Raw genomic sequence first — 27,408 nt, forward strand, 5'->3', positions numbered from 1 at the left:
CCCGCCACTTGTCACCAAAATTCACCAAATTTTGACCAGCGTTAGTGCTACGTTAGTGCTGTTTTCTGCCGTAAAAAGTTTCGTTAGTGCTGTTAAACTTCACGAATTAGAGCAATTTCAAAATGGGTCCGGCCAACTTCACGCAGCCCGCCACTAGTCGCCAAACTTCACCAAATTTTCACCATCGTTAGTGCTACGTTAGTGCTGTTTTCTGCCACAAAAATTTTCGTTAGTGCTGTTCAACTTCACGAATTAGAGCAACTTCAAAATGGGCCCGGCCAACTTCACGCAGCCCGCCACTAGACGCCAAACTTCACCAAATTTTCACCATCGTTAGTGCTACGTTAGTGCTGTTTTCTGCCAGAAAAATCTTCGTTAGTGCTGTTAAACTTCAAGAATTAGAGCAACTTCAAAATTGCTTCAGCGTGAAGTTGGCCCGCCACTTGTCGCTAAAATTCACCAAATTTTGACCAGAGTTAGTGCTACGTTAGTGCTGTTTTCTGCGGTAAAAATTTTCGTTAGTGCTGTTAAACTGCAAGAATTAGAGCAACTTCCAAATTTCTTCAGCGTGAAGTTGGCCCGCCACTTGTCGCCAAAATTCGCCAAATTTTGACCAGAGTTAGTGCTACGTTAGTGCTATTTTCTGCCATAAAAAGTTTCGTTAGTGCTGTTAAACTGCAAGAATTAGAGCAACTTCCAAATTTCTTCAGCGTGAAGTTGGCCCGCCACTTGTCGCCAAAATTCGCCAAATTTTGACCAGAGTTAGTGCTGTTTTCTGCCATAAAAAGTTTCGTTAGTGCTATTAAACTTCAGGAATTAGAGCAACTTCAAAATGCGTCCGGCCAACTTCGCGCAGCCCGCCACTAGTCGCCAAACTTCACCAAATTTTCACCATCGTTAGTGTTACGTTAGTGCTGTTTTCTGCCATAAAAATTTTGATAGTGCTGTTAAACTTCACGAATTAGAGCAACTTCAAAATCGGTCCAGCCAACTTGACGCAGCTCGCCACTAGTCACCAAACTTCGCCAAATTTTCACCATCGTTAGTGCTGTTTTCTGCCGTAAAATGTATCGTTAGTGCTTTTAAACTTCAAGAATTAGAGCATCTTCAAAGTTGCTTCAGCGTGAAGTTGGCCCGCCACTTGTCGCCAAAATTCACCAAATTTTGACCAGGATTAGTGCTACGTTAGTGCTGTTTTCTGCCGTAAAAAGTTTCGTTAGTACTATTAAACTTCAGGAATTAGAGCAACTTCAAAATGCGTCCGGCCAACTTCACGCAGCCCGCCACTAGTCGCTAAACTTCACCGAATTTTCACCATCGTTAGTGCTGTTTTCTGCCGTAAAAAGTTTCGTTAGTGCTGTTAAACTTCAAGAATTAGAGCATCTTCAAAATGGCTTCAGCGTGAAGTTGGCCCGCCATTTGTCGCCAAACTTCACCAAATTTTGACCAGCGTTAGTGCTACGTTAGTGCTGTTTTCTGCCGTAAAAAGTTTCGTTAGTGCTGTTAAACTTCACGAATTAGAGCAACTTCAAAATGGGCCCGGCCAACTTCACGCAGCCCGCCACTAGTCACCAAACTTCACCAAATTTTCACCATCGTTAGTGCTACGTTAGTGCTGTTTTCTGCCACAAAAATTTTCGTTAGTGCTGTTAAACTTCACGAATTAGAGCAACTTCAAAATGGGCCCGGCCAACTTCACGCAGCCCGCCACTAGACGCTAAACTTCACCAAATTTTCACCATCGTTAGTGCTACGTTAGTGCTGTTTTCTGCCATAAAAATTTTCGTTAGTGCTGTTAAACTTCAAGAATTAGAGCATCTTCAAAATTGCTTCAGCGTGAAGTTGGCAGGCCACTTGTCGCTAAAATTCACCAAATTTTCACCATCGTTAGTGCTACGTTAGTGCTGTTTTCTGCCGTAAAAAGTTTCGTTAGTGCTGTTAAACTTCACGAATTAGAGCAACTTCAAAATGGGCCCAGCCAACTTCACGCAGCCCGCCACTAGTCGCCAAACTTCACCAAATTTTCACCATCGTTAGTGCTACGTTAGTGCTGTTTTCTGCCAGAAAAATCTTCGTTAGTGCTGTTAAACTTCAAGAATTAGAGCAACTTCAAAATTGCTTCAGCGTGAAGTTAGCCCGACACTTGTCGCTAAAATTCACCAAATTTTGACCAGAGTTAGTGCTACGTTAGTGCTGTTTTCTGCCGTAAAAATTTTCGTTAGTGCTGTTAAACTGCAAGAATTAGAGCAACTTCCAAATTTCTTCAGCGTGAAGTTGGCCCGCCACTTGTCGCCAAAATTCGCCAAATTTTGACCAGAGTTAGTGCTACGTTAGTGCTGTTTCCTGCCATAAAAAATTCCTTAGTGCTGTTAAACTTCACGAATTAGAGCAACTTCAAAATGGGCCCGGCCAACTTCACGCAGCCCGCCACTAGTCGCCAAACTTCACCAAATTTTCACCATCGTTAGTGCTACGTTAGTGCTGTTTTCTGCTAGAAAAATTTTCGTTAGTGCTGTTAAACTTCACGAATTAGAGCAACTTAAAAATGGGCCCAGCCAACTTCACGCAGCCCGCCACTAGTCGCTAAACTTCACCGAATTTTCACCATCGTTAGTGCTGTTTTCTGCCGTAAAAAGTTTCGTTAGTGCTGTTAAACTTCAAGAATTAGAGCATCTTCAAAATGGCTTCAGCGTGAAGTTGGCCCGCCAGTTGTCGCCAAACTTCGCCAAATTTTGACCAGCGTTAGTGCTACGTTAGTGCTGTTTTCTGCCGTAAAAAGTTTCGTTAGTGCTGTTAAACTTCACGAATTAGAGCAACTTCAAAATGGGCCCGGCCAACTTCACGCAGCCCGCCACTAGTCGCCAAACTTCACCAAATTTTCACCATCGTTAGTGCTACGTTAGTGCTGTTTTCTGCCGTAAAAAGTTTCGTTAGTGCTGTTAAACTTCACGAATTAGAGCAACTTCAAAATGGGCACGGCCAACTTCAAGCAGCCCGCCACTAGTCGCCAAACTTCAAATTTTCACCATCGTTAATGCTACGTCAGTGGTGTTTTCTGCCGTAAAATTTTCGTTAGTGCTGCTAAACTGTACGAACTAGAATAACTTCGTAATGCGTTCAGCCAACTTCAAGCAGCCCACCACTTGTTACCAATCTTCAGCAAATTTCGTCCATCGTTAGTGCTATGTTAGTCCTGTTTTCTGCCATAAAAAGTTTGTTAGTGCTGTTAAACTTCAGGAATTAGAGCAATTTTAAAATGTGCCCGGACAACTTCAAGCCGCCCGCCAGTATTCGCCAAACTTCAACAAATTTTGACCATGTTTAGTGCTATTTTCTGGCATATAAATGCCATTAGTGCTGCTAAACTGCAAGAATTAGAGCATCATTAAAATGGCTTCAGCGTGAAGTTGGCCCGCCATTTCTAAAAAAAAATCCCCAAATTTTGACGAGCGTTAGTGCCATGTTAGTGCTGTTTTCTGCCTAAAAAGTTTCGTTAGTGCTGTTAAACTTCATGAATTAGAGCAAAATCAAAATGGGTCCTGCTATCTTACACAGTCAGTCAGTCACTTGTTACCAAACTTCAGCAGCAAATTTCGTCCATCGTTAGTTTTACGTTAGTGCTGTTTTCTGCCATAAAAATTTTGTTAGTGCTGTTAAACTTCACGAATTAGAGAAATTTTAAAATATGCTCGGACAACTTTTAGCAGCCCGCTAGTCGTCGCCAAACTTGAACAAACTTTGACCATCGTTAGTGCTGTTTTCTGCCATATAAAAGTCATTAGTGCTGGTAAACTTCAAGTATCATAATCAAAATGGCTTCAGCATGAAGTTGGCCCGCTACCTATTGAAAAAGTTCACGAAATTTTAACCAGCGTTAGTGCTACGTTGTTGCTATTTTCTGGCGTAAAAATTTTCGTTAGTGCTGCTAAACTTCACGAATTAGAGCAAAATCACAATGGGTCCGATCAACTTCACTCAGTTAGCCACTTGTTACCAAACTTCACCAAATTTCGTCCATCGTTAATACTACGTTAGTTCTGTTTTCTGGCATAAAAATTTTCATTAGTGCTGTTAAACTTCACGAATTAAAGCAACTTCAAATTGGGTCCGGCCAACTTAAAATCTGGTTTAACGTCCCGAGCCCGCACTCTTAAAAAAATACCGGAATTTTTACGGTGAAATATATGGCAATCGGGGATGCCATATTTTCACCGGAAATTTTGCAGTAATTTCACCGGAATATTCCAGGAATTTCACCTGAGCTTTAGATATTTCACCGGAAAATTTTAGTAATTTCACCGGAATATTTGCATGAATTTCCCCTCATCTTCAGACATTTCACCGGAAAATTTGCAGTAACTTCACCTGGATAATTCCATGAATTTCACCTGACCTGTAGATATTTTACTGAAACATTTACAGTAATTTCACCGGAATAATTCCATAAATTTCGCCTGCACTTTCAAATATTTTAACGAAAATTTTGTAGTAATTTTGCCGGAATATAGATATTAATGAAAGAGGAAACAACCAATTTTTTTAACATTCCAGATCCTATGTAGATGTGAATTCTATACCCCACAAACAGTGGAAAAATGACCGACTGGATCGAAACTCGGACCCAGGACCTCTGACATACCGTATCGATGCGTTAACCATTATATCACCCAGTCCGCCTTCCATAACAGCCACTCACTCTCTCACTCTCGAGGTCAGTGCTCTCCACTCGAAGCACGTGCGTTATACGGAGTCCGAGTGGGAACCCCCGATCTCGAGAGTGAGTAGCTGTTCTGGGAGGCGGCCGGGGTAGCATAGTGGTTAACGCATCGGCACGACATGCCGGAGATCCCGGGTTTGAGTCTTGGCCTAGTGGGTCAGTTTTTCATTCTTTGTGCATTGTAGAATTCACATCTACAAAGGAACTGGTGTGTTAAAAAATATGTTGTTTCCTCTTTCATTAACATCTATATGAAATCACAACCGTCATAGGTGCTCAATGTACGGATACAGGCATTGTCCGAGAACAGCAATGGTTCTCTGGTACAATCCATGGTCTGGGTGTAGAGCATCGACCTCGAGAGTGAGTGACTGTTCTGGGAGACGGACTGGATGACATAGCGGTTAACGCATCGACACGGTATGTCGGAGGTCCCGGGGTCGAGTCTCTGTCCAGTTGGTCACTTTTTCACTCTTTGTGTATTATAGAATTTACGGGAATTATAGCATATACATAACCTCAAGTGCTAGATATTTCACACAAAAATTTACAGATATTTCAACGGATATGTTGCATGAATTTCATTTAACAATTTACAGAAACTTCTCCTGAAAAGTTCCGTAATTTCACCAAAACGTTGGACATCTGTTTTCCACAGCCATTTGAAACTGCCTCACAGATTGAGTGGAAATCATTATGGTTAAAAACTAGATATATTTATGTGATTTCGTGTTCAGTTTAGAGCAACAAATCAGCATGAGAGTATTTTGCACAGTGATGACTTAATGTATTTATTTGCGGTACTCTTCAACAAGCTTTAAAGTTATTGGCGTTTTCATTTAACAAAGAAATATTTTTTATCGGTACTGCTTAAGAGCCCAATTACACTGATGGCCTTAAGACACATTCTTCCTCGTCAAGTTTGCCAACTTACCGGAGCAGCTACGATGTATAAAGGTTGTGTAACTATTATCTGAAAAAAAAAAAAAAACCTACATCGGAGAACTTAAATGCGACGCAATATGAATTAATCGCTTAAATTCTTATAGACTTTAGTTGAGATTTTTCAACATCAAATTCAAGAAAGCACCTCAAGAAAACAATTTTACAGTGAATAGGCTTAGGCGAGTTCTTCCATAAATTATAAAGTGAAATAGAATCAACTCTTGTTCCTTGGCCGAAAATGCGGGCAAGATACGTTATCAAAAGCAAGAACTGAAATATAGTTCAGTTACTATCAATCAGGAAATTTCAATGTCCAAGATGCTTCTCGCAGCCAAAATGGATTACATTATGGTAAAATTCGAGCAAGATTGACATGTTTGACATCGCTAACGATCTAAACACCCAGATCGACCCCTACTACTAACAACTTGGTTTTATTTCTGGACAATGTAATACAATGAACAATACGTTTACGCTCTTTCTTTTCCTATCATCTGCATTTTCACAAGACAGCAAACCAATATTCACATTCTTTAGACAACACTTTCTCTAATGTCTTCGATAACTGAAGTACAAGATTCAACTTTGCAAGCAGGAAAAGGGAAAAAATAATATTAATAAATAATCAATTATTGTGACTATTACTGATAGAGTTACAAGTAAGAATATTTTGAAGTGCACTTTTTCACAAGTATGTTAGGATTACTTTAAATTTTATTTCCTCCTGCAAATTCACACATAATTACTAAGACGAACCACCATATTTTTACCAAAGGATTACACAAATACATCTATAGCACATACAGGACATATTTTCAAAACTACATTAAAAATCAAATCAAATAGAAACCTCACTTACTCTTTCTCATTAGAAGTGTCCACTGGATCAATAGCGTTATTTCAGGTTTTGGCAGGAGGAACAAAACTGTTCACTGACATAAGTTTCACGTTTTTTCATTACAATATTAGTACACAATTTATTAAAAAGCGTCTATTTCTCAAACTAAGTGCTAAGTAGGATGCAATTGCCCCTACTCTTCCCACATGATGCCTCTGCAGTGAATCTTCAAACATTGAAGGCTAAAGCGGTAGTCAAGGAAATGAGTAAATTTATCGTTTAATGGAACCTCGTGATTCTGTTCAGTGAAGAAAAACTCTACATGATATGTCGCAAAAGCAAGACGACTCCATATTTACGGTTACAAAATTGCGGCAAAATACCTAGTCTTGCATTCAGGAATATACAGTAGTTTGTATATTTAATACAAAAACGTGCATGTATTCACGACACTTTTCCTTTGTAACAGTAATACAACCAGAGTTAAGTCTACATGTGCAGAAAGCAGAAGAAGGTTTTCAGAGAGAGAGAAGCAGGGAATCATTTGGGAAGGGCAAGGAGGATAATTACCCCCTTGGGTTTGAGAATCACATGCTCTTCAATAAATTGTATAGTAAAATACTAATTCAAAAGGTAAAACTCTTATGTTGATGGACTAACTTACCCCTACCTGGCAAAGTCTTAAATGACGCTACTGAAAAAAAAATACTTAAAGATTTAAACATAAATTAACAGGATTTAGTAAAAACCAAATGAAAACAATATATTCTTAAATATCTCATCATATTTAATTCTCTAATGATAGTACATGAAATAAAAAAGAAATGATCAGTCTAGTCAATATTCCGTTTATAAACTGACAATGAGTTATTTCATGGAAGTCAAAAATTTGCTACGGATAATCCTTAGAAGTATCATGTTGCCGTATCTTCCCTCGCTTTCCGCGGAATGGATTCAATTTCTGGATTAATTCCAACAAAACACCTGAAATCAGAAACAAATATATTTCGAAGCTAGAGAAAAATAGGCAAAACCTATTTTTATTTCTTTCAAGTTGTAAATTGACTTATGTAACTCTGAGCGCAATATCATGCTTAATGGTGTTTCTCTTATGTCTCTCATACCATTACATTTTCCTTTCCTGTACGATTTTTTTTTAAAGACAAACTCTTCTCTGTTTCATAAACAATACTATGAATTATTCATATACATTTGCATTAACTATTCTATAAATTTACTTAAGTTTTGATTAACACTAACCATTCTCATTTTGCACTATTTCACATCCGTGAAGCTGGCATAAGAACTGTGGATTAAGATATATAGAAATCTCGAAAACAGGTTTGTATTTGTGGAAAACGATTAACAATTTCGCACCATAAAAGGTAACAAGAAATAGTGTATTACAGATTTCACCTAATAGTGGTATCAAACACAAGAAGTGTGTTTTTCAGTTGCAAAGGGAAACCATATGTGTCTGGGATACATAGATATGGACAATATTCATAATCGTACTAAATGGGTGAGAGAACCGAATGAGTAAAACTGTGCATTTCACGAACGTCAACGTGGTGAGATGGTTGCATGCCACATCTAATGTGTAACTGGTTCAGGATACTTAAGCTCTTTAAAAAAAAAAAAAAAAAAAAAAAAAAACAGAGACTTAGACTTACTTAGGTTGTTGCAGTGAAGAGGAAAAGTGGTGCGACGTTCCTGAACACAAAAGCAGCGAGGACGACCTCGCATTTTGGCCTCCAAAACTGTAGAGCGTTTAAGTGGATTGTTCTGTGGAATTGCAATCATCTATCGCCACGCTCACAGTGTATCAGGTTCTATTCACCGTAAGTGTTCGGCACATGATGTGAAAACTTAGGTCTTATGGCCGAGTAGCTACCCATAAGTAATTTTACTCCGACAAATGTTGTGAAGCCACTTTACTTGGTGTATGGAGCGACGTCACTGGATCACGCAACAAGAGAGAATCGTTATTAACTTGAACTAATCTTGTATACGTCAGTCATATAAGTAACTTGAAATTTTCGTTAGGAACTCCCGTCTTCATTAAAACACCAACCACTTAACAAAATTATAAATATGCTGTGTGAAAATAAACCTGTTTTGTGCCATACAATCTTCAAACTTTAAAGTTTGTGCGCCAGATGACAGTTGATTATTTTAACTCGTTTGTTGTTCAAGTGGTCTTTGTCAAGATTCAAACTAGGTTGTTCATTCTTGTATAAAACTATTCATAAACATTCCTCTTAATGAACAAATTTGTTCTGTGTAGCACTTTAATATCATTGACCTGTGTTTGAACGCATGAAAATGTGACAAGTCTGAAAGTACCTTATCATCCTCTTTATCGAATCTGGAATACTCTTTGACCTTAGTGGCTATAGGCTTTTTTGTCATATCTATGAAGAACTCTGTTAATACATGTACATTATGAATAATTGTTTTCTGGAACTTCAACTATGAAGTGTATGGGTTGAATGGTACAATACAAGTTTATTTTCACATCACTTTAGTTCAATTTCGATGCAATAACTTACTAAACTGAACCTGCAACAACTTAATAAAATTTCAACCTACTGGTTAAAAAAATGTAATTGGTTAGTTTGTAGTCTTCATTTCTTTAGGGTGTCGCGGTGGCTCAGCGGTAGAGCGTTCACATCTAGTGCATGGGGTCCTTAGATCGATTCCAGCTCGCGGAAAGTGAGATTTGTGTTAGACAAACACCGTATGGGTGGGTTTTCTCGGGATTCTCCCGTTTTCTTCCACTTTCTTCATTCCACAATTTCTTTCATTTCTCCTCATTACCGTCTTCTTTAGTCTAGCCGGCATAACCACAGGATGTAAAACTCAAAGATTTCATTTCATTTACTTTTATTTATTTGTTGACTTCTTTGTTCAAATATCAACAAACGACTTCGTTTTAAAAAACCTTTTATTTCATAGAATTATAGGCATAAGTATGGAGAAATTATTGCATACGCATTTTGCAGAAGGCACGCGTGCTGATTATTCGGCTAACCGGAAGCCCTGCTATATTTATTTATTTTAATCTTAAAAAATTGAAGTGAGATCTACTAATGTTAAGACATTTTTCTTATAAAAGCGAATCATCTCACTACTGAATCAGGGTCAATTATATAAACGCACTAAGCAACGCTATACTGTAGATTCAAGATAGATGATAGTTAAAATTAACGGACTTTGATGTTTGCCTCATCTAATATTTCGGCACATATTAACTCTATCTTCAGCGAAAAGTTGTTTATAATGAAACCCTTGAATAAGTGCAAAAAAAAAGTAAATCATTAATATATGGTATGGATGTGTGGTGTTTGGTGAGCAAAATAATTATATATAAAAAAAGAATGTAAGAAAATATCGCTACAGCATTAGGAATGATTTCAACTTACAGCGTACAGACAGTAATGAAGACAAGCGGATCATAATGTAGCAATTAGTAAACAGAGGTTTTATGTCGACGCAGAGCAAATGGTAACAACTGCCAAGTAGCCACACCATACCATTGTTTCATAATAAGTAAAGAAAAAAAAGTTATCAAAGATGTAGTTCAGTTCAGTATGAGCTGTAAATATTTTAAATAATGTATTCATTTTTATGGATAAATTGCCAATCTTTCCATATTATTTGAAATTTTCAGTCTTTCATGATTTTAAAAATTATTCCTTTATAAATACCTAAAGACAATCATATTTTTAAAAAATCTTGCATTTCATAGAAAAGTATACTCAACTCATAGAAAATTATTTGTTAAAGTTCAAGAGTTGTATTCAAAATGCACACTACCATGCAATCATTTAAGCTTAGATTAAGAATAAGGATTGAAGAGTAATATTTATTGATAAGTTGTGCCATGCAAAATATATGAGAAAATGAAATGAAATCTTTGAGTTTTACGTCCCACGGTTATGCCGATTAGGCTAAAGGAGACGGTGATAATGAGAGATGAGTGAAATGGTGGGATGAAGAAAGTGGGAGGAAACGGGAGAACCCCGAGAAAACCCACGAGCACGGTGTTTGTCCACCACAAAGTTCACTTGGCGGGGGCTGGGATCGTACCCGGGACCCCAAGCACCAGAGGTGAACGCTCTACCACTGAGCCACCGCGCCCCCGCAAAATATATGAGATAACTATACATCGGAACATTGAAAATAAGCATGAAACACTTTACGTTAAAGAGAGTTTAACTGTTGCTAAATAACAACGATAATTATAAAAAGCAATAATTATTGTATAAAGCAAATGAAGTTGGTGTGTCTTAGCCAGCAACTCAATATGCTGATTAATTATAAATTTTGAATGTTCAGCAAAGCAGTGTATTAAATTGAAAACTTCTTATCAAAAAAAGTATGTTTACAGGGCTACTGTAAAATTTGTAACCTTAATTTCCCTAGCCTTACTCACCTTTTTTTCCTTGCAATCAACTGTTGGAGAAAGGCACGAAAGCGAAGTCATATTCCGATCTCCACTATTTTCATTAACTGGTTAAAATGTATAACGAAGCATCCACAGAGAATTTCGAGTTAAGTGCGTGAGAGTAGGACCTGAAATATGAAAAATACGTAAATTTTCAAGGAAAGACACAGTATTTTTTTAATTCACGCTAGATAGTTTAATGTAATATTTTCAGACGTGAAAATCTGCGTGCTGCTGGTACTATTTTCAGTGGATGCATGCTGACATGAGACATTAGGGTATAATGAGGAAATTAGTTCGGCGTATTCAAAGATGGCAACTCGATTTTGAGTGTTATAAGAATGTGTGTTGTGAAGAAAAGAGTTATTATATGTTGTGGACCGGTACGTATTATTGAAATTGAGCAGAAAATATGACCAATGTAGAAAAACATTGAAAATAAAGAAATGTAGAAACAGTCATACGTATATTCAAATGTCTTAATGATATGAGAAAAGTGAGTACATGAAAGTTTGAGAGGAATTCAAGTCCTCCACCACAAACCAGTTAGTTGTTTATAATTTCCTAAATGCAGTGTCGGCATTGTGCAAATCGCAAAGGTAAGTAATCGCGTGTTAAGATAATAACCAAATTTGTTATAGTTAAGGAGCCGTACTTCCCATTTAGGGAAGGACGAGAAACGCCATACTTTCAGGAATTATTCACTGACTATCTAGGATGTTAAAAAGTAGGTAATAGACTGAGTTCTTGCCCTTGTACTTAGGGTGTTTAGGTAGTGCAACAGTAAGATGTATCCTCGTGCACGGGAGATGAGAAGTAGCTGTTCTTAACTATTATCCCAAATTTATCTAAGTGTTTTCAACGACATCCTTGTTTACGCGAATACCTACCATCGCTGACACGCCTGCTACCTACGCACGCACACTTGTTACCACTAGGGCTGCCCTGTCCTGACTCTATTACATGGCATTCGTCCGTTTAGTGGCCACCCAGCACAGGTTACTGCAGTTTTATAGCATATATCCGGACGCAGTATTTACACACAAACAGTGAGGTTCTCTTAAAGTGAATGCGCACCAAGAAACAATTTCTAAGATAGTGACAGTGAATTTCTTGATAAATAATAAAATTTTAACGTTTATAGGCCTGACCTTGCACTTAAATTGACGGCACGCATTACTACTTGCACTAGAACAGTTCCGATCGTACTTTTCCTGGTAATAGTTAAGAATAGCTACTTCTCATCTCCCGTGCACGAGGATACATCTTACTGTTGCACTACCTAAACACCCTAAGTACAAGGGCAAGAACTCAGTCTATTACCTACTTTTTAACATCCTAGATAGTCAATGAATAATTCCTGAAAGTATGGCGTTTCTCGTCCTTCCCTAAATGGGAAGTACGGCTCCTTAATTATAACCCTTTTCCTTATGTGATGTTGCATAATATGCGACTTGAACGTCAGTGTGTTATTTGTACACTGAACATGCGATCAAACTTTGGATGCAAAAAACCGAGGTGCTTCACCGGTTAAAACTTTACACAGAAGACGATCATGAAATACTAAAAGAAATTTGAACTCCAATCCGTAAAATATGAGCAATAAGAACCTTATAAATATACTTAAAATAATAGTAATAAATGTACTCACCTATAATGTAAATGAAGAAAATGTATGATCAACAGTTTCTAATGTTGGAATACACACAACACAAACAATCTCATTACTGGCGAGATTTTTTTTTTGTCTTCAGTTGCGGATGCTTCAGTTGCGGAAACAACTTTCATTTGTCATAAAAGTATCTTACGACAGTGTCTGCAACCACTAAATATAAGGCTAAAAGTATTTAATAATTCTTCAAATTATTTTGCAATTAAACCAGAAGAAATAATGAAAAACATCTTTGAAAGTTATTTTCTTTCGTATAACTTAATACTCATTCTATTATTCGAAATATAACAACTTCAAACAACTCGAGATAACTTTGGTCAAATGCTGGATACACTGTTCAAAATTTACGGAAATTTCACCTGAAATGTCAATTCTGGTAAAAGACCTGTAAACTTTACGGTGAATTTTCTGCGAAACCACCTGAATTTTTAAGAGTGCGTGCTGACCTCTAGCTTGAATACAGTGCTGAAAATTGTAAAGTAATATGTAAAGTAACTCTTTCAATAGCAATATGTTTGTTGTGTATTGATTCTTAAGATTATAATAAAGCCCTTTGATTTCCATTGAGGCAAAAAAGTACCTTCATCTCAGATATTGTTCAAACTTTGTTTATGAAAACTACAGTCATAGACGAATGTGGATTTAGTGGACATGTACTTTGTATTTTCTAAGGAAGTGTTATTTTTGTTTTGTAAAAAAAAGTTCTTGCGAAATAATTGGACACCAAAGATAACAAGTAAAAATTATGAAGTGAAGCCAACACGCGCAAGCCCCCCATCACGCCGATTCGATTTTTTTAAAATAATCGTTTGATCAAGGTTGCTCAACATTTCATCTACTTTTCACTAACATCATCTACATTTCATCTACATTTCGAACATTTCACTAACAGAGCAATAAAGGTCTCAAACGGGGGACTAGCCCACTACACCACCAATTCGACTCTATTATGTCAATCGTTTCATCAGGTACTATCAACAATTTTTAACGCTTGATCAGCTTTACTAAGACAAATATAAGCTATATTTAGTAGGGTTGGCTAACTACTCAAAATCAAACCAAAATCAAAATCTTTCGATGTCAATCGTTTGATTTTCGTTTGATCAGGTTTGGTTAACAATTTCTAACATTTGATCAACTTTACTAACAGAGGTATACAGGATATAAAAAAGAAGAGAAAATGAAACAATGCTATATTGCTACTTACTAAGAGAAACACTCTTTTTGCACACACACACACACACACACACACACACACATATATATATATATATATATATATATATATATATATATATATATATATTAAAATAAATCGGAATTCAGTATGGTACGAGGATTGACAATAATGTCTTCCCTGAAGGAAAAATGGGTGCAGAAAGGGAGTGTATTTGTTTATTTATTTTTTACTTTCAATAACAAACTTTTAATATACATAGATATTTTTACGTCCGAGAAGTTGGCTCCCCCATTGAAGCACTAATGATCTCTTCTAGTGCAATCGTTAGTGCTTCGTTAGTGCTTCCTAGAAAACCAACTCCCAACATTAGTGCTTCAATAGTCTGGACGCTAGAAGCAAAAAACTTTGGGGGGCCCAACTTCTCGTTAGCCCCCCCAGAAAGCACTAACGACTAAACCTAGTGCAATCGTTATTATTATTATTATTATTATTATTATTATTATTATTATTATTAGAAATTCGTTTCCTTTTCAAAATCTCTTGATCTGCCTAAGAGCATGAGTGCATATAGCGATGATGTGTGCAAGGTTTGTCAAACGACCAGTCCCAAAGGCCAAAAGGGATGGAAATTTCCAAGAGAGAGAAATAAAAAACATTCTTATGGTAAATTCTAGTTCAAAGTTCGAAGCACTTGCTTTTGCACGTGATTTGTTGTTTCTTTTTTCAAGGAACAGAACAGTTCTGGCGTCTAAGAAATATTGCAAATCACATAATATTGCAAATTTGCAAGTGGATGTATTTACATTGCAATTTGTGGTAATAAAGATATTATGATTAGAAAACAATATTGTAAAAAGTAAGTTTAATTTCTTCATCCATTGCAAGTCTTATGGGTCCCTTATACCTCGCCGCCCCCGCCCCGAATAACGATAACGAAAATTTAGAATGATATATTCATGTCCATATATTTGCGATATCGAATGTTGATATATGATAATATAGATATCGACGATAGCGACGTATCAATATAACACAGGCCCAGGTACGAGAAGTGATGCTTGAAATATAATGGAATCAACAATCAAATTCTAAATAAGTTGACGCATAACGGATAATATCCAGCTAACGGATAATATCCGGATGACAGATAATATCCGGATAACGGATACTATACGGATGACGGATAACGGATAATATCGGGATAATGGATGACGGATAAGATCTGGATAACGAATGATATCCGCATAACGAATATATCCGGATGACGGATAATATCCGGATAACGGATATATCCGAATGACGGATAATATCCGGATAATGGATTTATCCGAATAATTTATAAAATTAAGATAACGGATAATATCCGGATAATAGAACATTCGGATAAGTTATTACATCTGGATGACGAATAATGGATAATATCCGAATAACGTATATGGTTTTAAAAAGATCACATAAGAGAGGAACATATGTCTATTCTGCTCATGGAGTTATTGAAAGATGATCATCGGGCAGTGGTCTTTACCTTTGAAAGATATTGCTTCTTAAAATGTTTCCTAGTAAATTCCAATTTTCTGGTTTTTGTTGTGGGGCGCAGTGGCTCAATGATAGAGCGCTTCCTGTGGTGCGTGGGATCCTTATTATTTCGATACCCGGCCAAGTAAGTTTGTGTTGGACAAGGTCGTATCCGTGGGTTTTCTCAGGGTACTTCCGTTTATTCGCACTTTTCATTCCACCAATTCCTCTATTATCATTGACTGCTTTAATCATTTGGCGCGGTGGATCTGTGGTAGAGCGCTTCCTCTGGTGCGTGGGGTCCTTACTGTTTCGATGTCCGAATTATTAAGTTTGTGGTGGAGAAGGTCGTATCCGTGGGTTTCTCAGGGTACTCTCGCTTCCTCCCACATTTCATTCCACCAATTCTTCTATTATCATCGACTTGCTTTAATCATTGGAGAGAGTCTTCGTCCCTTAAACTTTGCAGTGATGTTGGGAGAGAGAAGTTAGTATCTAATATTTCTTTACAATTTTATGCAAAAGTAATGGGAAATGAAAATGAAATAAGCGAAAAATAGAAATGAAAGCAACTTCATCTCCTACCAACAAAGTAGTGCAAAGTCCTTATATGCTTATTAACTCAGGATTTTACGTCCAAATTAGATAAAATAAAATCTTTAAGTTTTACGTCCCACGTTTATGCCGACTTGGCTAAAAGAGACTGTGATGATGAGAAATGAAGAAAGTGGTGGAATGAAGAATGTGGAGGAAACGGGAGTACCCCCGAGAAAACCCACACACACGATGATTATCCACCACAAACTTCACTTGGGCGAGTTGTGATCGAACCAAGAACCCCATGCATCAGAGTTGAAAGCTCTATCACTGAGCCACCGCGGCCCTCTACATCCAAATTAAGTTGCAATATAACAATTCTCGTTAAAAAACCCAAATCGGCAATGTAAATTGAAGATTAGCTATACTTTAGATAGCATGAAAAAATGTAAAGAGCATAACCTAACTATGTGGCCGAGTGGGTGTCCACCCTGCTGGTCTACTGGCTAGCACGTCAGCCTTTGGTATACGGGGTCCCGGGTTCGATCCTGTGTAGAAGAGCTTTCGAAATTTAACTTTCATCGATGTGTGCGTGTTCCAGTCGTTCTAGGATTCGGAAAAAATCACGTTAAACAAGTAAAAAGCGAGTAAAAGTAAGTAGAAACGTATTAATAAGTACATAAGCAAATTAATGAGGCACGTTCGGTGCAACAGTTAACTTTAGAAAAAAGTGGATTGCGAGACATGTTTTTAAATTACATGTTTCTACGCGGCAGTTCGAGACAACCGTAATCCTTTCAGTGTTTTTCTTTTTAAACAAATTCATCTTTCTAAATATTAGTACACACGACATGGGTAACAATTTAAATTATGATAGCCTATACCATGACCTTTAAAAGAAAAAGTGCAATCACTCATTAATTATTAGGTAGTAAGTTTTCAATAGGTTCAGTGCTCTATCGTGCCGTCTGTGAATGTTATGAAATATAATTTTTTTTATTTTATGATGATCAAGGATGCGAATATGTGTGGTCACAACTTGCGCTTCCAGAAGCTTCAAGTTCACACGCAATAAAATAGCATTTCTGCAATACGCACACTTTTCAACATCTTGCAATAGGTTTATTTATGGTGAGAGAAATCCTCCAAGAAATGTTTGCTCTATTGGATACTGTACTTCTGACGATGCTTCCATTATCAGATATGTAGTTTCGTTCAACGTAGAATTTCATACGCCAAAACAGTTTAAAACTTATCATTCTTTTAACTTTACTTGAGTTGAGTTGATTTTGAGTTTAACGTCTCTTTCATCAGGGATGCTATATGAGACGTGGACCTACCGATTAACGTAGGATCCGAATCGCATGAGGTCCCACTGGGAATCGAACTCGGACCCAAACGCTCTTAAGCAGATTTAAGACAGTGCACTTACTACCCAAGAGTTTTTCAATGAATGTATATTTACTAATTATACTAATTTTTCTTTTAGAAAGGTGCAATCTATACGTTTGTTTATTTAATACGTAGTCATGGTTGAACAAAGTTCTCATTTTTGTATCTGGCAATAAGATCCCCTCTCTTCTGTGTCTAGACCCAGTCATATTACTTATAATAAAGGCCAAATTACGATTTTTATCAACAAAGAGAAGCTGTTCTACTAACTCTGGTAAATAATAATAATAATATAAATAATAATAATTATTATTATTATTATAATATTAGTAATAAAGAATCTGAATAATAAAGATATTTTCCACCCTTTAAAATTTCTGTGTTCTTCTCTGAATCTGGATATGTTGTTTTATAATGTATAATGTAGAAAGACTTCAAAACAGCAATCTGGCAAAAATTATTTGTGTAAAAGACACAAACGTCTTATCAGTTGTTCTACAAAGAACTAAACAACTTACGTTGATTCTGTTTGCCTTTTAACACAATGTTACGATTTACAAGGCACAGACAAAAGTAGAGAGCCACTTGATATTTCGCCTAAAGGCAGGTTCGCTGCTAAACTGAAGACTGGCATTCTGTCAATATATTGCATAGATACTTTGACTTTTCCTTTCTGTCAATTTTTTTAAACCTATAGGAGAAAGATCTTTTTGTTTTTATGCTACGCCGATTATTTTACCAAGCTGCTTGGACAGACCATTGTAACAGGCAAAAGCAATCGTTTTGTATTCCTTATCAAATAAGAGGCGCTCTGAAGAGGCTTATTTTAAACCTGCTGTTAAACTTGGCAAAACTACCTTGTTTACAAATCCATTTGGAGAGTAATTATGAAAAAAGAATGGAGTCAATTCTCCTACGTTAGCGGGACCATGCTACACATGGAGTTGGTGGACGCGGGAGGTAGCATTGGAAAGGTCCGGTTCCTCTAAGGGCAGTAGTAATGTCAGAAATTAGATCCAGGCCACGTAGCTCAAGGAATGGGGTCCTGACGTTATGGGCACGGGTCACTTCTATTCACCTATTAAACATTAAGTTGTTTGACGGAGTTGGTGGCATTTGAAAGGCTTTGATCCGTTGAGTATAATTGTGATGTCAGAAATCGATTCCTAGCCTTGAACCGCAAGAAACGGGGTCTCGAAATTTTAGACGCGGGTCCTTTCTATTCCCCTTTTAAACATGGGGTTGTTGGACACGGATGGTAAGATTGGAAAGATCCTACTCGTTTGAGCACAGGGTAATGTCTGAAATCGGTTCCTGGCTTCAAGGCTCCAGAAATGAGGTCCCGAATTGGCTCAATCTCAAAACCTGGATGCGCAAGATAGAACAATATTTATAGCTGTATTAATGGTTTTATCTCACGTAATCAAATACTGAGATTGAACCACAGCAAATGTTTACATCACAACCCAAAATTTTTGGGACCTCGATCTGATTGTGTAAATCGACGAATGCTTAAGGGACGAAGACTCTCTCCAATGATTAAAGCAAGTCAATGATATTAGAAGAATTGGTGGAATGAAATGTGGGAGGAAGCGGGAGTACCCTGAGAAAACCCACGGATACGACCTTGTCCAACACAAACTTACTTGGCCGGGTATCGAAATAATAAGGATCCCACGCACCACAGGAAGCGCTCTATCATTGAGCCACTGCGCCCCACAACAAAAACCAGAAAATTGGAATTTACTAGGAAACATTTTAAGAAGCAATATCTTTCAAAGGTAAAGACCACTGCCCGATGATCATCTTTCAATAACTCCATGAGCAGAATAGACATATGTTCCTCTCTTATGTGATCTTTTTAAAACCATATACGTTATTCGGATATTATCCATTATTCGTCATCCAGATGTAATAACTTATCCGAATGTTCTATTATCCGGATATTATCCGTTATCTTAATTTTATAAATTATTCGGATAAATCCATTATCCGGATATTATCCGTCATTCGGATATATCCGTTATCCGGATATTATCCGTCATCCGGATATATTCGTTATGCGGATATCATTCGTTATCCAGATCTTATCCGTCATCCATTATCCGGATATTATCCGTTATCCGTCATCCGAATATTATCCGTTATCCGTCATCCGTATAGTATCCGTTATCCGGATATTATCCGTCAGCTGGATATTATCCGTTATGCGTAAACTTATTTAGAATTTGATTGTTGATTCCATTATATTTCAAGCATCACTTCTCGTACCTGGGCCTGTGTTATGTTGATACGTCGCTATCGTCAATATCTATATTATCATATATCAACATTCGATATCGCAAATATATGGACATGAATATATCATTCTAAATTTTCGTTATCGTTATTCGGGGCGGGGGCGGCGAGGTATAAGGGACCCATAAGACTTGCAATGGATGAAGAAATTAAACTTACTTTTTACAATATTGTTTTCTAATCATAATATCTTTATTACCACAAATTGCAATGTAAATACATCCACTTGCAAATTTGCAATATTATGTGATTTGCAATATTTCTTAGACGCCAGAACTGTTCTGTTCCTTGAAAAAAGAAACAACAAATCACGTGCAAAAGCAAGTGCTTCGAACTTTGAACTAGAATTTACCATAAGAATGTTTTTTATTTCTCTCTCTTGGAAATTTCCATCCCTTTTGGCCTTTGGGACTGGTCGTTTGACAAACCTTGCACACATCATCGCTATATGCACTCATGCTCTTAGGCAGATCAAGAGATTTTGAAAAGGAAACGAATTTATAATAATAATAATAATAATAATAATAATAATAATAATAATAATAATAATAATAATAATAATAATAGTTATTATTATTATTATTATTATTATTATTATTATTATTATTATTATTATTATTATTATTATTATTATTATAACAATGAGGTTTACAACTAGGGTCCCATCTCTTTATCTTGAATGGGAGGACCGCAAGTCTGCTACGCCACTGGTGTCCCCTATTCTGTGTTTGTCTCTTTTTCGTTTCGTTTAGCTATTTGTTTTTGTGCTGTTACGCTTTTATATGAAACCTTTATATTTTATAACTTTTTCTTTTTGTGAGTTTCTTTTTTAGGGTGGGGTGGGGGGAAAGAGAGAAATGCTTTCTTCTTATATAGGTTTCTCACCATTCATCTTGTTTGAACTGCTTAAGTAAGTCATTTTTTCACCTTTGATGTCATCCAACTCCGTCAGAATAATAGAATTGTCATTCTTACCAATTTTTTTATTCTCTTATTTGCAGTTTGCCACACTGATATATTTGTGACAAACTTGAGGTTTAGTCCAACGCCTTTCGAATTTGCAACCAACCCAACCGCTAAGCTTTATGAGTTGCCTGCTATTGCAGGGAAAGGAGAATTGCAGGTGGTAATGCACTTTTGGAGTCGTGTATACATATCACCGTTGATACATTTATAAATAATAAAATCATAAAATGACTGTTTATATATGAACCAAGGAAAAAAGATTACATTTTCATACGAAAAGATTAGAAACATAATGAAATTCATCTCCCAAAACTGAACTAATAGAAACACAAACAAAACTATTACTGTTTTCTACAAGTTCTGACGATGCACTATCGATTGCACTAGATTTTGTCGTTAGTGCTTTCTGGGGAACTAACGTGAAGTTAGCCCTCTTGTTTTGTGCTCCTAGCATCAAAACTATTGAAGCATTAATGTTCGGATTTTGTGATCTAAGAAGTATTTACGATTGCACTGAAAGAAATCATTAGGGCTTTTGAATTGGGCGGAAGTTTAACTCAACGAAAAATTCCCAATGTTTTTCTTACGTAAGTTTCCTCACTAATAATGAAGCACTAACGAAACTATTTGTTTTCAAGAAGCACCAACAATGTACTATCAATTGCACTAGGTTTGATTGTTAGTGCTTCCTGGGGAGCTAACTTCACGTTTGTCCAAATTTTTTTGTTTCTAGTATCCAAACTATTGCAGCACTAATGTTAAGAGTTACTGCTCTAGGAAGCACTAACGAAGCACTAACGAAGCACTAACGATTGTATTAAAGATGTCATTAGCGCTTTTGAATTTGTAGGGAATTTGACCCAATGAAATATTCCCCATGTATTTATGGGAGTTTCGTAACCAGAGGTGATCACTTTGACCTAATCTCACTCAAACTCACGCTCACAAACTCATTTCGACCTCAGCTCATAAACTCATTTCGACCTCACGCTCACATCATTAGTCTGACCTAACGCTTACTCAACCTCACGCTCACTTCACCAGTCTCACCTAGAGCTCACTCAACCTCATGCTCACATCACCAGCCTTATCTCACGTTAAGTTCGTGAGGTTGAGGTCGAGTGAGCGTAAGTTTCGAATTCGTGGGCGCCGTCCTCATGAGTTTGGACAACTTTGTTTGTGACATATAAGTTGGCATATCTACACCAATAGCAAAGCAAAACGAAAACCATTAGTGTTTTCTGGAAGCAATAACGATGCACTAACGATTGCACCAGATTTAATTCTTAGTGTTTCCTGGGGGGCTAAAGTGAAGTTACACCCCAAAAGGTGGCTTCTAGCGTCCAAACTATTGCAGGACTAATGTTTCGACTTGGTGTTCTAAGAAGCACTAATAAAGCACTAATGATTGCACTAAAAGGTATCATTAGCTCTTTTGAATTTGGCGGGAATTTGACCCAATGAAAAATTCCCCCTGCATTTCTTTTGGGCTTTTCGTGGATTTTAATAGGCCATATCTACACTAATAGTGAAGCACTAACGAAACTATTAGTGTTTTCTTGAAGCACTAACGATGCAGTAACGATTGCACTAGGTTTAGTCGTTAGTGCTTTCCGGGGGGAGGCTAACGTGAAGTTGCCCCCCCCAAGTTTTTTGCTTCTAGCGTCCAAACTGTTGAAACACTAATGCTGGGAGTTGGTGCTCTAAGAAGCACTAACGGAGCACTAACGATTGCACTAGAAAATATCATTAGCGCTTTTGAATTTGGCGGGAATTTGACTCAATGAAAAATTCCCCATGTATTCCTTATGGGCTTTTCGTGACATGTAATTGGCCATATCTACACTAATATTGAAGCACTAACGAAACTATTAGTGTTTTCTTGAAGCACTAACGATGCACTAACGATTGCACTAGGTTTAGTCGTTAGTGCTTTCTGGGGGGGGCTAACGTGAAGTTGGCCCCCCCCCAAAAGTTTTTTGCTTCTAGCGTCCAGACTATTGAAGCACTAATGTTGCGAGTTTGTGTTCTAAGAAGCACTAACGAAGCACTAACGATTGCACTAGAAGATATCATTAGGGCTTTTGAATTTGGCGGGAATTTGACCCAATGAAAAATTCCCCATGTATTCCTTATGGGCTTTTCGTTACATGTATTTGGCCATATCTACACTAATATTGAAGCACTAACGAAACTATTAGTGTTTCCTGGAAGCACTAACGATGCACTAACGATTGCACTAGGTTTAGTCGTTAGTGCTTTCTGGGGGGGCTAACGTGAAGTTGCCACCCCCCAAAGTTTTTTGCTTCTAGCGTCCAGACTATTGAAGCACTAACGTTGGGAATTGGTTTTCTAGGAAGCACTAACGAAGTACTAACGATTGCACTAGAAGAGATCATTAGTGCTTCAATGGGGGGGGGGCAAATTCTCGGACGTGATATTTTTGGGAATTACATTACAAATGCATCCACACGGTCAGAAATGCATTCACAGCACCATTTAGAGTGTGTGCCTTATGTATAAGTAATCTGTGATGTAGTTTTTATGTTGATTAAACAATTTTGCTGGTAAGGGGAACATAATGTCACATTGTCTAACCGAGTACACTGCAAAATAAGATTCAACACTCCCATGCAAAACAACGCAATGACACATACCAAACAAGCTTCCCCTGTTATATGCAGTTAGATTACCAAAACTAAACTACCTACATTTTGTTCGGGGTTTAATCCCGAACGATTTCACTTAATAATTCAACTTCATGGAAGGGGGGGGGGGGGCTTACAATTACGTTCGGCCGAACCGCTTAGTCAAGCAGCAAATCTATGTAATTAGGACACATATACGCAGCATCAATGCAATATCTAAAAAGATACAATTTCTCAGTTGCTCGATTCTGAAATAAAAAAATCTACTCTCTAAAAAACCTCATACAAAGGAGTAAATGTCATTCAACTTGCTAAGAAATATAATCATGTAATTTATCACTACTTAATTTTACTATACGTATCTAACGTTAGTTTAAATATTCATATTTACTTTAAGTATCTTAATGTCACTACCTAGAGTTACAACATAAAGGAAACACTTGACTTTCAAGATTTAAATCATCATTAACGGTGGGCAAATTTGCTGAAGTTTGGCAACATGTAGCAGGCATGCGTAAAGTTCATCGGACCTATTTTCGGGTTCCTCTAACTCAAGAATTAAGTAGCACTGACTAAAGATTTAGGGCCTTATGTAGACTCATACTGATTCGTGATTAGTGTCATACTAAAGAATTTCACTAACATATGTTTCCTGCAGTAGTCAGGCCTTTAGTATGACGCTAATAATACATCAAAAAGACTCTGCATAAGGCCCTTAAGGTACAAAATAACAATAGCATAGAATAGAACTAATGATGAAGGAAATATCGGTTAATTTTTCATACAAGTCACGGGCTAACTTCACGTTGGTGCCATTTTTAACCTGCTCTAATTTATGAAGTTAGCCGAGCAAATGAACATTTTTTGGCAATAAACAGCATTAATATAGCAATAAAGATGGACGATATCTACTGACGTTTCTTGAAAAGAAGCTTGCTTAAAGTTACGCGGAAAAGTTTTGAAGTTGTTCTAATACATTCAGCTTAGCAGCATTATCAAAAATTGAAAACAGCACTAACGTAGTACTAACGATGGACAGATTCTGGTGAAGTTTGGCGACAGGTGGTGTGCTGTGTTAAGTTGACCGGTCATATTTTGAAGTTGCTCTAATTCTTGAAGTTTAACAGCACTAACGAAACCTTTACGGCAGAAAATAGCACTAACGAAAGCTTTACGGCAGAAAATAGCACTAACGTAGCACTATAAATGATAAAATTTAGTGAATTTTGCCGACAAGTGGAGGGCAAACTTCACACTGACGCCATTTGAAGACGCTCTATTTCTTGAAGTTTAGCAGCACTAACGAAAATGTTTATGGCAGAAAACAGCACTAACTATAGTCAACATTTGGTGAAGTTTGGCGACAAGTGGCGAGCACACTTCACGCTGACGTCGTTTTGAAGATACACTAATTCTTGAAGTTCAGCAGCACTAACAAAATATTTTACGGCAGAAAGCAGCACTAACGTAGCACTAACGATGGTCAACATTTGGTGAAATTTAGCGACAAGTGGCGGGCTGCGTGAAGTTGGCCGGACCCATTTTGAAGTTGCTTTAATTCGTAAAGTTTAACAGCACTAACGAAACTTTTTACGGCAGAAAACAGCACTAACGTAGCACTAACGCTGATCAAAATTTGGTGAATTTTGGCGACAAGTGGCGGGCCAACTTCACGCTGAAGCCATTTTGAAGATGCTCTAATTCTTGAAGTTTAACAGCACTAACGAAACTTTTTACGGCAGAAAACAGCACTAACGATGGTGAAAATTCGGTGAAGTTTAGCGACTAGTGGCGGGCTGCGTGAAGTTGGCCGGACGCATTTTGAAGTTGCTCTAATTCCTGAAGTTTAACAGCACTAACAAAATTTTTATGGCAGAAAACAGCACTAACGTAGCACTAACGATGGTGAAAATTTGGTGAAGTTTGGCGACTAGTGGCGGGCTTCGTGAAGTTGGCCGGACCCATTTTGAAATTGCTCTAATTCGTGAAGTTTAACAGCACTAACGAAACTTTTTACGGCAGAAAACAGCACTAACGTAGCACTAACGCTGGTCAGAATTTGGTGAATTTTGGCGACAAGTGGCGGGCCAACTTCACGCTGAAGCCATTTTGAAGATGCTCTAATTCTTGAAGTTTAACAGCACTAACGAAAAATTTTACGGCAGAAAACAGCACTAACGTAGCACTAACGATGGTGAAAATTTGGTGAAGTTTGGCGACTAGTGGCGGGCTGCGTGAAGTTGGCCGGGCCCATTTTGAAGTTGCTCTAATTCGTGAAGTTTAACAGCACTAACGAAACATTTTACGGCAGAAAACAGCACTAACGTAGCACTAACGATGGTGAAAATTTGGTGAAGTTTGGCGACTAGTGGCGGGCTGCGTGAAGTTGGCCGGACCCATTTTGAAATTGCTCTAATTCGTGAAGTTTAACAGCACTAACGAAACTTTTTACGGCAGAAAACAGCACTAACGTAGCACTAACGCTGGTCAAAATTTGGTGAATTTTGGCGACAAGTGGCGGGCCAACTTCACGCTGAAGCCATTTTGAAGATGCTCTAATTCTTGAAGTTTAACAGCACTAACGAAACTTTTTACGGCAGAAAACAGCACTAACGTAGCACTAACGATGGTGAAAATTTGGTGAAGTTTGACGACTAGTGGCGGGCTGCGTGAAGTTGGCCGGACCCATTTTGAAGTTGCTCTAATTCGTGTAGTTTAACAGCACTAACGAAACTTTTTACGGCAGAAAACAGCACTAACGTAGCACTAACGATGGTGAAAATTTGGTGAAGTTTGGCGACTATTGGCGGGCTGCGTGAAGTTGGCCGGACCCATTTTGAAATTGCTCTAATTCGTGAAGTTTAACAGCACTAACGAAACTTTTTACGGCAGAAAACAGCACTAACGTAGCACTAACGCTGGTCAAAATTTGGTGAATTTTGGCGATAAGTGGCGGGCCAACTTCACGCACCTCAAAAGTCCCGTATATTGTCCAACTGACAAATTTACCTCACACATCGACTTTAAACTCCGCACTTTTAAAGATTCGTCTCTCTACCCGAGTCGTTTCCTTTTTCCTAAGCATGCCACCGTCAAATTCATTTGTGGAAAGAGTTTTCTCACATACGTATGAATTTGAAATGGACTGACACAAGAAATAGGTGTTAAACCCAGTGGATGAAAACTGAACTTATAATAGTAATCATCTCTTTGGCATTAAGCTGCAACGAGTTTCTCGACATCCTAAAGAAAAATCCAAACTTGAAAAATATAATAAGTGCAGTTAAGGGGCCTCATCATAGCGAAATTAAAATACCGCTAATTTTACAGTAAATGTGTGATAGCTTCGAATAGATCAAATATAATCAAAAAGTGGAAAAAGAGCGGCCTAGACATTATTATTTTGCATGAGATACCGTTATCACGAATCACTCAGTAACTTTCCGTTTGCAGCCATTTAGAAACGCGAAAATAAATGCTGAATTTCAAACTGGCTGGAATAAGTGAGTCGTGATAGCGATATCTCATGTAAAATAATATTGTCTAGTGCGCTTTTGTTCCGCATTTCGATTATCTTTTATCTATTTGAAGATATCACATAATTACTGTAAAATTAGCGGTGTTTTAATTTCTCTGACGATTTTTTAAGAAGGTTTAGCTAACCAAAATCCAATGTTTTAAAAGTAAGATTTACCTAATGTTTCTTATAATAACTGTGTTATTTCACTTTTGTATTTCATACAGTCTAAAATGATTACTCTTTTCACTTGATGCCTGGGTCACTTTTACCACAAGCTCATGTTTATCAAAACCCTTCCCGTAATACTTATTGAAACTCGTCAACCAGTCCCTTATTTTGACTGTTCTATTTGACAACCCTGTATGGAACCATTATGTTACGTACCAATCCGGCATTTGCCTAGTGTGAATGGGACCATTCACAAAAAAGTCCTCACAGCATGACTGGCCTGTAAGGCCTACCGCTCACTGGCGACAAAACAGTTGCGCAACTATCTCGTCGCTGTCGCCTGCAGTCAGCAACTTCGCGGAGACAAAACAGTTTTGTTGCCATACCCTCGCTCACTGGCGACGGCAACAGAAAAGTTGCCGAGCATTTGATATCACAATTTACATAATCGGCAACCGGAACAGTTCACATAATCGCTGGTTTCGGACATAAAAAAAACCTACCGCCCATTCCAATGGTTAAATAAATAAATTTAAATAAACTATCGAAGGTAGCGTCAACA

General features: G+C 37.5%; 1 protein-coding gene and 1 long non-coding RNA gene across 4 annotated transcripts in view; both read right to left on the reverse strand.

Annotated features, from left to right (window-relative positions):
- Window positions 1-27,408, reverse strand: part of LOC145688155 (1-phosphatidylinositol 4,5-bisphosphate phosphodiesterase delta-4-like) — a 429,611-nt gene that overhangs the window by 169,563 nt on the left and 232,640 nt on the right. The window lies entirely within an intron of this gene.
- Window positions 7,267-12,758, reverse strand: LOC145688153 (uncharacterized). Its single transcript, XR_014131846.1, has 3 exons — window positions 12,602-12,758; window positions 10,939-11,078; window positions 7,267-7,484 (listed from the first exon to the last, which is right to left on the reverse strand). It is a non-coding gene; the product is annotated as an uncharacterized LOC145688153 (long non-coding RNA).

Source organism: Thermobia domestica, chromosome 6 (assembly GCF_964235325.1).
Source record: "Thermobia domestica chromosome 6, izTheDome1.hap1.1, whole genome shotgun sequence".
NCBI classification, from domain to species: Eukaryota; Metazoa; Arthropoda; class Insecta; order Zygentoma; family Lepismatidae; genus Thermobia; species Thermobia domestica.